This window comes from Saccopteryx leptura, chromosome 7, assembly GCF_036850995.1.
Source record: "Saccopteryx leptura isolate mSacLep1 chromosome 7, mSacLep1_pri_phased_curated, whole genome shotgun sequence".
In the NCBI taxonomy this organism is placed as follows: domain Eukaryota; kingdom Metazoa; phylum Chordata; class Mammalia; order Chiroptera; family Emballonuridae; genus Saccopteryx; species Saccopteryx leptura.
The window spans coordinates 117,714,223-117,726,347 of NC_089509.1; positions in this window are offsets into that span (position 1 = coordinate 117,714,223).

Below are 12,125 nucleotides of genomic sequence, written 5' to 3' on the forward strand. Positions count from 1 at the left end.
CAGCCGGAGGGGGGGTTGGGGGTGGGGAGAGCTCTCTGGGATGCCCATTGCCTGCCAGGCACTCTTCTACACACGACATCATGTGATCCTCTCTGCGGCCCCACCGTGGTACCTGTCATCTCACCCATGCACAGACGAGGACACGGAAACTCGGACAAAGGCCCTTCCCCTGGCCACGCGGGACACTGCACAGTGGGACTCCTCACTGCCTGCCCTCCCCACATCAGAGGGGCATAGCGACCGGTCCCCGCAGGCTCTCCGCGGCCTGGGGACAGCATGGGGTCACCCTGCCTTCTAGGACCCGTGACCAGAATCTAGAAACGCTAGAAGGGGGATACCCAAACTGCTGGCTGCCGACCAGCCTGCCCCCCAAGGGGTCCTTCACCCGGCTCCACGAGCTCATCTGGGGTGGGGGGTGGGGGTTGTGTCTGAACCTCTCGAGATGGTCTGCGAAGTTGTGTGCGCTTTTCCCCCAGAAGCCGGGCTCGTCGTCTGTGCTAGAGTCACAATGAGCCGTGACTCAGATGTTTCCAAACCACTTCCGCCGTGGCCATCCCCCCCCCCGCCCCCCGCTCCCACCCCCACCCCCACCCCCACCCCCCACGCAAACACGAGAGGCGGGGCCCCTAGGACGCCTCTGGACACGGCGAGACCCGTCTAACCCGTCCTCCCGAGTGGCTTGCATTCCTCCGGCTTTTCTTCTTTTCTTTTAACGTCCTCTGCTTTTAATTTTACGTTTCTGTCCTTTTGCTACCAGTATTTAGGAGCCAGCATTCGTTATTTATTTATTATTTTACGGAGAATCGTGGGGAAGAAAACGCACATTTTAGGATCCAACTGTTCCTTCCGCCTCCCTCACTGCTGTTTTGCACTTTCCCCAAAAGATATAATTTCCTCATCAAATTCACTCTCTTTCTTCCGCAGACACCCACATTCACGTCCTTTTCAAACGAGTCCAGGTGCTTGCCTCTTTCAGGGAACCCGTCCTTGTACACTGTACCTCTTTTAGTTGTCATTCTAGTAAAAACAAACAAACAAAAAAAACAACAAAAAAACCCTGTTAAGTGTTTATGTTCAAAATAGGTAATCTTAAAAAAAAAAAAAAAAGTTTCTTTAAAAAATAATTCCCCAAACAACCCTTCACAGGTTTCGATGAAAAGGCTCTTTTGTTACTAGTGTGAACCCCCTACTCCCAACAGGTGGGTTCTCACCAGGCCCCGCACACCTGGGGTTTGACTCCGGGAAGCCGGTTAACAGCCGCAGTGGTGCTGGTGCGGCTGTGATCCCTGGCCGGACGCCCTGTGACCAAGTGAGTGTGTTCTGCACGGACGGCACGTCAGATGTCTCTCGAGCAGAGAGTGGACAGAATACAAATGACCAGAAAGAAAAGAGCAACACGGTAATGACATATTTTCCCAATTTGGAATAATGACAATGGGATCAAACGGCTCCATTTGAGCCAGAGGTAGGGCTCTGCCCAAGGCTGTAGGGGAAGCCACTGTTCTCCATGGGGCGCCTCTCCCCTCAACTTAGAGGGACAGCAAGGCTTGCGTGGGTCCCCCACTTTGAGAAATCAAGGGTAAGAACTGGAACCACCGAAGGGGGCGGGGAGCCCCGGAGAGTCAGTCCCCATTCTCTCCCTTCTCTGGAGAAGGGCTGTGGGTAAGGTCAGGCCCAGTGGACCTCTCCGGCAGTAGCCGTCCTGCCCCTTAGAGAGGCGAACGGAGACTGTGGTGTGTGTGTGCGGCGGGGGTGGGGGCGGAGGGGGCGCTGCCAGATGAAGTAGAGGATGCCTAGTTACATTTGCGTTTCACATGAATAGTGGGTCCTTTTCGGTACACATGGGTCCCGTGATGGTATGCGCCATACGTGTCCCACATATTGTATTTGGGGACGTGAAAACAAAAATCATTTGTGGTTTCTCCGAAATGGGAAGTCAATGGAAAGTGTCTTGTATTTCTGTCCTGTGAACCTGGCAACCCCGGCTCGCTCAGAGCAGAGACCAACCCACAGGCCATGAGGGCTCTAGCCCCAGAACCGACTTGGAGCCCGCGGGAGGTCCAGAGGGGCGGCCAGTGGGCGTGGCCGAGGCAGGACGTCCGGAGAGGCGGCCAGTGGGCGTGGCCGAGGCGGGTTGTCCGGAGAGGCGGCCAGTGGGCGTGGCCGAGGCGGGTTGTCCGGAGAGGCGGCCAGTGGGCGTGGCCGAGGCGGGTTGTCCGGAGAGGCGGCCAGTGGGCGTGGCCGAGGCGGGACGTCCGGAGAGGCGGCCAGTGGGCGTGGCCGAGGCGGGCCACTCTGGGGCTCTGCGTCATCTGCCTGCTTGTCACTAGTGACGAGCTCCAGACACTGGCAAAGACGAGGGTCCCCTTTCCAAAACGGCCCCACCTATGTATGCAGGGGCGGGCGCGGCCTGAAGACGTTGGAACGTTTCCCTGCCTCGCTGTAGTTCCATAATGACCCTCGGGCATTTGGACCATCTCCTGGGTCTTTTCTGCCATCAAAGCAAATTGGCGGGGAGAAGCTTGTAATCCCATTGACATGTGTTTCGGGTTAGGGAGGAGTGGGACCGATTTTGTCCTGAGCAGCCTTGCGGTATTTGCCAGAAGAGTTGCATTTCAGTCGGAATTAAGTTTACATGTAAGTGGGAACGTATGTGACATTTCTTATCCACAGTGTAAACCTCACAGGAAAGCAGGGTTGATCTGGGACACCCTTCGTGTATGAGAATCCAGTAGGGAATGTCCCCTCCTCGCCCGCGTTCTGAGGGCATCTTGTATCTACCCGGAGCGTGCGGTGACGCTAGGACGCTCTGTCGTAGTTTCTGTTCCGTCGGGGGGCCCTTTAGTGACCCATTAGGGACCATTTGTCCAGTACCTACTATATGCAGGTCTTAAATATGACCCTCAGTTGTGGGAGACAGAGGAAATGAACAGTTATGGTCCTGTGCGATCAACGCTTTGCTCGACCTAAAGAGAAATCAGGGAGTCTTTCTGGAGGAGGTGCTATTTGGAGTGTAAAACTCTGAGTGGGAGCTTCCCTACTGGATAGGAAAGGGAGGCTGCTGTGTCCAGAGGGAGGAGAGAGCGCCGGGGGAAGTCTCGTGCCCTCGGTGGTGGTGGTGGTGGGGGGATCTCGCTGGGTGTCAAGGACACGGCTCGTGTGTTGGGGGCCCTCAGAAATGGTGTGCGAGGGGGTGAAAGCTCTATCCTTTCCGCTCGATTCGCCGTCAAGGGTCATATCGATACTCAGCGCTTCCGTCTGACATTTCTCTAGCGTCCGTGCGTGTGTCTGTCCGTCCCCCGGGACCCCTCCATCAGTGCTGTGTTTGAAGAGGGAACATGGCTTCCTAACCCCTCCTACACCCCATGACCATGGGGCCAGGGTGCTGTAGGCATGTAATGAGTATTTCCAGGGGGGATGTGAGTAACAAAAGGTAAGGATCAACAGAAAACATGAGGATTCCGAGGACTGCGGGCAAGTGGTCAGAGAGAGAGGACTGCCAAGCCAATACAATCAGTTTCCCATTTTGAGTAAGTTGTTCACACCAGTGCAGGTCAGGAAGTTCAGCGGGGCCTGATGGGTTCCCCCCCCCCCCGCCCCCTGAGACTTTGTCTTCCACAGGGAGCGGAGGTTGGGCAGTTCCACGTGGAACTCCGCCTCGGCACAACAGCTTTCTAACGCTCCGCTTTACAACGTGGTGATACAGCGGGAGGATTTCACGGCATGTGATACGGGTCTCTTCTCTCTGGGGATGTGAGAAAAGACCCCTGGGAATACTTTATAGCTATTATTGGGGGTCAGCAGGGGGTGGGGAGTTCATTGGGGTTTTCCAAGCCAAATACTCTTCTATTACTAGAAAGAGAAGTCATGTTTATTTGTTAAATTATTTGCATGGTTTCGTCTCCCCTCTCCGGACTTCCCATGCCTTAAACACACAGCAGTTTTGATGAGACACGACCCCCCCCCCCCAAGTTGCGAGGATGTGAGAAAGGAAATGAAGTGATTATGGGACAGCTGCTGGCGGGCTTCTTTCTCAGCCCGGCTACAAAGGGGGGAGCCACATCGTGACCACAAGAGTTTTGCTTCCTTTTCAGAGATTCATTACACGCACAGCCGGGGAGAACACAACGGCCCCGCTCTGCGAATTGGGGAGCGCCACACGGTCGCCTTGGAGGGCTGCACTCGGATTTCCCCCCTACCCTGGTCTTAGGAGAAAACTAGAGACCTGGCTAAGTTGGTGGAATTTACGATAGGAAGGTTGCTTCCTTACTGACTTAGCTGGAGGTAAAATAGTCACACTTGGGTGACGGGCATGCCCACGGAGGGAAAACTGGCCTCTCTCTCAGTCTTATTCTGTCCAGCAGGCTGGCCTGGCTGGCCACCCACTGAGGCCACTCAAGACTTCCTCTCTCTCTCTCTCTCTCTGCAAAGGCAGGGCTATTCTATGTTATTTTAATTCACGGCCACTTTTTCTCTGTGAATTTAATAAAACATGTTGTCTGTTCTCTGTGGTTACTGTGAGAAATTGAGTTAAAGGGGTTAAGAGTATCCTCTGAGGCTTTTGCTGTAAAATGCAGGGGTGAGTTGTCCACTGACCTTGGGGAGGGGCGCTCAGGCCTGCCGGGGGGGGGGGCACACTCCCAAGTGAAGGGGGGGTGTCTTCCTTGTTTCACACCCCAGCAATAATGATTCTAGAACATGCAGGAAACATACAAAAGTATTAAAAAGAGAAAAGAAAAATTGTCCAGAGTCTCTCTGCACGGATAATATGTTTTGAAACATTACACGTATTTTTTTTTTCCTTTTTAATGTAATTCAAAACCATGCACCTTAACAGTGTAAGTGCAGTGACTAAAGTTTAGGTCCTACATGGGAGATGCTCCAAAGAGAGGCAATTTGTCCCTATTTATCTGCAAGAGAATATATGTTGAGTACAAAAGAATATGTATTTTATAACAATTCTTTTTTTTTATTTTTACTTTATTTATTTATTCTTTCTTTTTTTTTTTTAGAGAGGAGAGAGACAGAGGAGAGAGAGACAGATAGAAAGAAGGGGGGAGGAGCTGGAAGTATCAACTCCCCATATGTGCCTTGACCAGGCAAGCCCAGGGTTTCGAACCAGCGACCTCAGCATTTCCAGGTCGACGCTTTATCCACTGCGCCACCACAGGTCAAGCCAAAAGAATATGTATTAAGAACAACATCCAGAAATATATGATCAGAATTTGTTTAGCTTTATCCCCAAGTTCATTTTTTTGTTCATCCTTTTTTTATTTGCACAACAAACCTTATTTTTTCTTATCTTAAAATTTTTCTCCCAGAAGGAGAACCTTTAAAAAAGTTCCTTTAAAAAAGAAAGTTTTGTTGACAGAGGACAATCTGACTTTGGGTGATGGGTATGCAACATAAGTGAACGACAAGATAACCTGGAGCTATCTTTGAATATATGTATCCTGATTTATTGATGTCGCCCCATTAAAAATAAAATTATTAAAAAAAGAAAGTTTTGTTGCTTAAAAAACAAAAACAACCCCCCCCCCAATTTCTGATAGTCCAAAAGTCTTATTCTTGACTTGTATCAATATGTGAAATTTTATCATCAAAATGCTCCGTGGGAAATGAGTAATGGAATGAATATGTTTAAAATGACATGTATCCTTGGGCTGACAAAAATCTTCTGAAACTGTACGCCGGTGACAGTTGCAGAATTCGGTCAATTTACGGGACACCATGCACCTGTGCCCATGAAACAGGTGGACCCTACGGTATGCAGCCACAAAAGGTGTTTATTTTGCACACTCGTTCCTAATGGATCAGTGTCCTGGGCTTGCCGCTCTAGAGTGACAGCTACTTTCTTTCATCCTGCGAGAGGCACTGTCCCCCCCGACTTTGGTGTCCTTTGTGCGCCTCTCCCCTTCCCTCTGCTTGCACGGTCTGGTCCTCTCCTCTGGCTCCAGGGCTTTGAAATCCCTGTGAGTCGTTCTAGCCTCTGGCGGGTGTGAGACACTTCCCATGGGCCCTGCCTGCCTTTTCCTGCCTTCCTCTTCCCACATTCTTATTTTCTGGTCTGTGTCCAACAACTCTGCCCCCTTGCGTCTTGGCAGGTAGGGATCCGCCCCTTGTTTCTGACCCTTTGATGCTCCTGGCCTTGGCTCCGGGCTCTGTGAGACTCCTGGTCAGCGGCCTCCGTCGCAGGGAATGCTGTCTCGGAGGCCCCCGGAGAGCATGTGTTCTCCCCGGGAACACGTGTGTCGGCTTCAGCCCGCCTCCTGCTGGGGGGTGGGTGGGGGGATGTCCTTTGCATCCGATTCTCGCAGAGATGTGGTGAGACCCTGTCTTGGTGTTTGGACCAGGGAGGTGGGACGGAACCAGGCCTCAGACCCACGTCAGGTCGGGCTTGGTATCATAGCTTCCGGGGGATATTTTCTTCTCCCTCTGATTGGGATCAAGGCAGGAGAGTGTGATCTCCTCAGTTAACCTTCCCATCGTGTGTGTGTGTGTGTGTGTGTGTGTGTGTGTATGTGACACTCTGTGTGTGTGTGACTCTGTGTGTATGTGTGTGTTTGAGACTGTGTGTATGTGTATGTGACTGTGTATATGTGTGTGTCTGTGTGTGACTGTATGTGTGTATGTGACTTTGTGTGTATATGTGTGTATGTGTGTGACTGTGTGTGTGACTCTGTGTGTATGTGTGTGTTTGAGACTGTGTATGTGTGTGTGATTGTGTGTATGTGTGTGGCTGTGTGTGTGACTGTGTGTGTGTGACTGTGTGTATGTGTGTGCATGTGTGTGACTGTATGTGTGTGTGTATGTGAGAGACTCTGTGTGTATATGTGTGTATGTAACTGTGTGTATGTGTGTGACTGTGTGTGTGACTGTGTGTATGTGTGTGCATGTGTGTGACTATGTGTGGAGGTCTCTGATCTGACTCCTTGGCTCTGTTCCTGTCCCATCTTTCGTGATCGAACCAGTCCAGCTACCGGACAGACAGAAGACATGTGAACCTCACGGACAGGATGCCTCAGAAAGCAGCTCCGTGATTCCCGTGCCCTGAGGGGCTGGGAGCGCCGTCTGGGAACCTCGGACACCAGCCTTCTCTGTGTCCCAGCCAGTGAGGACGCATCGGCCCAGCTCAGTATCTACTTAGTTGTGACTTACACTTCCTGCAGGAGCTTCCTGCCAACCCGCTCACGTACGTGGGTCTAAAGAGGCCACGTGGTCACTTTGGAATGTGTTCCTGAAACGCAACAGCAGTAAGAGCAGCAAGGTCGCACACACCGGTGCTATTCTTAAAACATTTTAGCAGGAGCGTCTTCTGGTCAAAGATTAGAATTGCTTAATGAGATAAAGGACCCCAGGGACCTCACTTCAGCTTCGGCTGGGACACTCTGTGACCGCTTCCGTGAGCTGCTAGGAACCCGTCCCATGGCCACCTTTGACAAACTTGATCTGACGCGGGATGTCCTCTTCCCTTTTCTAGTAAAAAACGAGCTGAGATGCTTTCGAAGGTTGCGGCGTTTCCGCCCTGCTCTGTCCCTGCCTGAGCCTTCAGCTCTGTCCCTACTCTGTCCCTGCTCTGTCCCTGCCTGAGCCTTCAGCTCTGTCCCTGCCTGAGCCTCCAGCTCTGTCCCTGCTCTGTCCCTGCTCTGTCCCTACTCTGTCCCTGCTCTGTCCCTACTCTGTCCCTGCTCTGTCCCTGCCTGAACCTTCAGCTCGGTCTCTGCCTGAGCCTTCAGCTCTGTCCCTGCTCTGTCCCTGCCTGAGCCTTCAGCTCGGTCTCTGCCTGAGCCTTCAGCTCTGTCCCTGCTCTGTCCCTGCCTGAGCCTCCAGCTCTGTCCCTGCTCTGTCCCTGCCTGAGCCTCCAGCTCTGTCCCTGCTCTGTCCCTGCCTGAGCCTTCAGCTCTGTCCCTGCCTGAGCCTTCAGCTCTGTCCCTGCCTGATAGGGACCAGCAGCCTTCCCTCCCATCCCAGCTCTGTGGGCTCCGGCTCGAACCCTCTCTGACCCTCCCCACCCCGTCCTGACCTTCCAGGCCTGAGGGGTGCAGAAGGGGGTGCTTTCACCTTTGTGGGGCCCGGCATGGTTCACGGTCCCTGCAGCTACGTAAACTCCGGCCCATAATCCTTTATGAGTCCCTGCTCAGACCCTGATGAATCCCTGTGAGCGTGCTAGCTATCACACCCTCTGCTCTTGCCAGGAGGTGATTCTAGGACCCCGTGTTCTTCCCCAGGGACAGGGGGCTCTCCTCCTCGGGGTCTCCGCACACAGCACGTCGGAGAGCCTTTTCCTCCCAAAGGCTCTTCCCCAGGAGGTGCCTTGGCCAACGGGTGGGTCTGGATGACTTGGGGGCACGCTGCCAGTAGGCTCGAAGGAGCGTCTTTAACTGATGGCAGCGTCCCCCTCCCTTGACTGCATGTCTGGGTGTGAGAGTAGGGGGCAGGGTGGGTCCTCGCTGGCGCTGGAAGGTGGCCACATGGTCCGTGGTCCCCTCAGCTCATGCCACAGCTAGAAGGGAATGAGTGACAGCTGGCATGCCCTCCTGGCTGTGGCAGGTACCAGTCACTGAGGTGCCCAGGACCTCCCAGAGAGTGCATTTTGAACAAGAATGTATGTCCTGTGTTTGGTTGAAGACAAGCGGCGGTGACCCATGCGTCAGTCCACTCATTTCCAGAAGACTGATGGACCCATGATGTCTGCAGGCCATCAATCTCTCTAAGGGGGCGGAGGGGCGTTCCCACCTCCCTCGCGCTCCTGACAGGGTCGTGCGTGGTGTGACTCTGCGGGCAGGGACTAGCCACCAGGGATGCCCACTGGCCTTTCGACAAGTGTCACCTTGAAAGTGGACAGTCACGATGCCGGATATCCGGCCGGCAGCCAGAGCCCAGCAGCGTGGCTCCTGCCTCTTCTGCTTCCCCGCCCCCTGCCCATGCTCACAAGCGGGCCGGGCTGGCCCTGGTTGGTCCGTGTAGTCTGTGAGCTGCGGGGGAGAAGTCCGTAATGTCTAATGTCCTTCCTCGTGCCTCTGCCTGGGGTCCCGTGGGCCTGGGATGCCCGAGTTCTGCTTTGCCAGATGAGGTCCCGGCAGGAGATGCTGGGGTTGGGCGGACACCCTGCTGCCCACACATCGGCCAGGCCAGTGTGCTGACCTGCAGAGCCGGGTCACAGGCACAGTCTCCGTTTCTAGCTGGACAGTTAGGACTGCTGTGTCAACATTCTTCCTGTCATCGGGCAGTCAGGCACATGTTGACGGATGGCATCACCGCTCACGGAAGGCCATGCCTGGGCAAGGCTTTGCCTCATTTCAGGCGAGACGCAGCCCAGACTAGCTCCGGGCAAGGCGGGCTCTCCAGAGACACGTCACTGAGTTTCCCTACCCGGGCTGGAGACCGAATGACACCTAACAGCTGGGCGAGGCTTTGGGCAAGGCAGGGGGCCTCTCTGAACCTTGGGCTCCTCATCTGTACAATAGGTGTGCGTGCTGATATCCATTAATGCTCCCTGCAGGGAGGTCACCAGGGTTCACAGAGATAAACGCAATGTCTCTGTGAAAGAGTAGATCCTCCAAAAGTATCTACTCGTCATTGCCGTCACTACTGTTATTGTTAATAAAACCGTTCGACATGTCACGCACATCCATACCTGGCTGTCCCCTTGGGTGGCTGCAGTGACTGGCACCTGTTCGCTGCCGTGGCTGGAAAGCATGGGACCTTGCTCCGGTGCCTCGTTGCTAAGCCTCTGCCTTGTACTCAAGTCCTTGTTTCGAAGACGGTGCCTTCTCCCCCGTGGGAGTGCCCACCTTGGCTCCCTGCCTCCCTCGACACTGCAGGTCCATCTCCAGGGCACCGCCTGCCTCTGTGTCTTGTGTCCCATCTGAGGCCTCGACCTGTAGGGGCCTGGGCACCACGAGGAAGGGCTGCCTGACCCGCTCTCCCATCTCCTCCCTCCTCCCAGCATTCGGGGCTCCTGCCTGGGGCCCCAGGGCGAGGGCCCACATGCTCCAGAGCCCAGTGCTCCTGTCCCCAGCAGGGCGAAGTCCCTTGATCCGGCACCCGGAGACCCCCCTGGTGACTTTGAGCTGAAAGGGCCTGTCTCCAAGACCAGCCGTGTGGCCCAGGAAGGCCCTCAGGAAACATTTCCCCATGAACCTCAGAGGCCCAGCAATGCCTGACCCGTCCCGGAGTCCACTGCCACTGTGGGAGGAGGGATCCAGGTGCCTGCGGATCCACCATCCACGTAGGAGTGTGAAGGGGCCCTGCGTCAGAGCAGCTTGTGTGTGAGCGAGGGGGGCGGCCTCCTGGGCTCCCCCGGCCACTTAGGCCACAGGTAGATCGCTTCCAAGCGGCAAAGGGAGTATCAGCACAAAGCACACGTGTCCTGACTGTTTGAAATGACGTTCCTCTCACTGTTAGTGTCAACTGCACTGGTTTCTAGTTCAGCCCAGCACGCCCGACCCTCCGCCCGCCTATACCCCGGCCCGCCCGGACCCCCAGCCCACCCGGACCCCCAGCCCACCACTACGGGGCTCCCTGAGGCCCTGGTGCTCACTCCTGCCGCTGGGACCTGCCAGCCGGGTCCTGTTCCAGCCGAGCAGGGAGCCCAGGCGGGGGTGCGGGAGCCCAGGAGCGGGTGCAGGAGCCCAGGCCGGGGTGCGGGAGCCCAGGCCGGGGTGCGGGAGCCCAGGCGGGGGTGCGGGAGCCCAGGAGCGGGTGCGGGAGCCCAGGCGGGGGTGCGGGAGCCCAGGAGCGGGTGCCGGAGCCCAGGAGCCGGTGCCGGAGCCCAGGAGCCGGTGCGGGAGCCCAGGCGCGGGTTCGGGAGCCCAGGCGGGGGTGCGGGAGCCCAGACCGGGGTGTGGGAGCCCAGGAGCGGGTGCCGGAGCCCAGGAGCCGGTGCGGGAGCCCAGGCACGGGTGCGGGAGCCCAGGCGGGGGAGCGGGAGCCCAGGCGGGGGTGCGGGAGCCCAGGAGCAGGTGCGGGAGCCCAGGCACGGGTGCGGGAGCCCAGGCGGGGGAACGGGAGCCCAGGCGGGGGTGCGGGAGCCCAGGAGCAGGTGCGGGAGCCCAGGCACGGGTGCGGGAGCCCAGGCGGGGGAGCGGGAGCCCAGGCGCGGGTGCGGGAGCCCAGGACGGGATGCGGGAGCCCAGGCGGGGGTGCGGGAGCCCAGGCCGTGGTGTGGGAGCCCAGGCGCGGGTGCGGGAGCCCAGGCCGGGGTGCGGGATCCCAGGCGGGGGTGCGGGAGCCCAGGCGGGGGTGCGGGAGCCCAGGCGGGGGTGCGGGAGCCCAGGCGGGGGTGCGGGAGCCCAGGCGGGAGTGTGGGAGCCCAGGCGGGAGTGCGAGAGCCCCAGTTTCCGTCCGACTGCCTTGGGACTCGGGCCACAGCCCTGGACTCTGGCCTTGCTCCTCCTTCTCGGACTTTGCCTCCGATCCCGGTGTCAGTAACGGAACCGCCGTCTGTTCCCGGGCGGAACTTCTAGCGGCCGCGGCGCTTCCCGTCCGGGACCCTGACTCACTCAGTCTTTACAGAAGGCAGCGGAGACTCCGGGGACTTTCCAGAGCGAAGCGGCCGTGCCCTTTTGAGATGTAAATGTGTGTTGTGAAACCCTGAATGGAGGTGTGAGAAGGGAGGAGGCCTTCCGGGAAGGCAGCTGCCGGCCCAGGAATGGAAGGAAATGTGTCCTTGGCGCAGGAGGGGCAAATGCTGGGGAGAAGGGGGGAGGGGGTCTTTTTCCACCTACCTGCCATTGATCTGCAGGTCATTCAGCTTGTTTCGGATTTACATGGCGAACAACTGAGAAAAATGAGTAAATTCAGAAGCAGGGGAGCGGCCCCCGCTCCGCAGGGGAACCACCAGGAAGGTTTTGCTGTGTTTGTTTCCGTCCGGTCCCTGCCTCCCCCGCCTGCTCTGTGCGTTGTGCTGACTGTGAAAAGCTACAGGGACCCAAACAACTAACTACCAGGCTTCCCAGTGACAGAGATGTTGCCATGGTGATGCACCATCAGGCCTTAGCAGAACTCGTGGTCGGGGTACCAGGGAAAGCTGTTCATGGGGAGATGGCTCATCAGAAGGCACCCAGGCTTTGTACAAAACTCCCACCCATGGGTGCTGGGGGACGCGGCTGACTGTGGCTGGG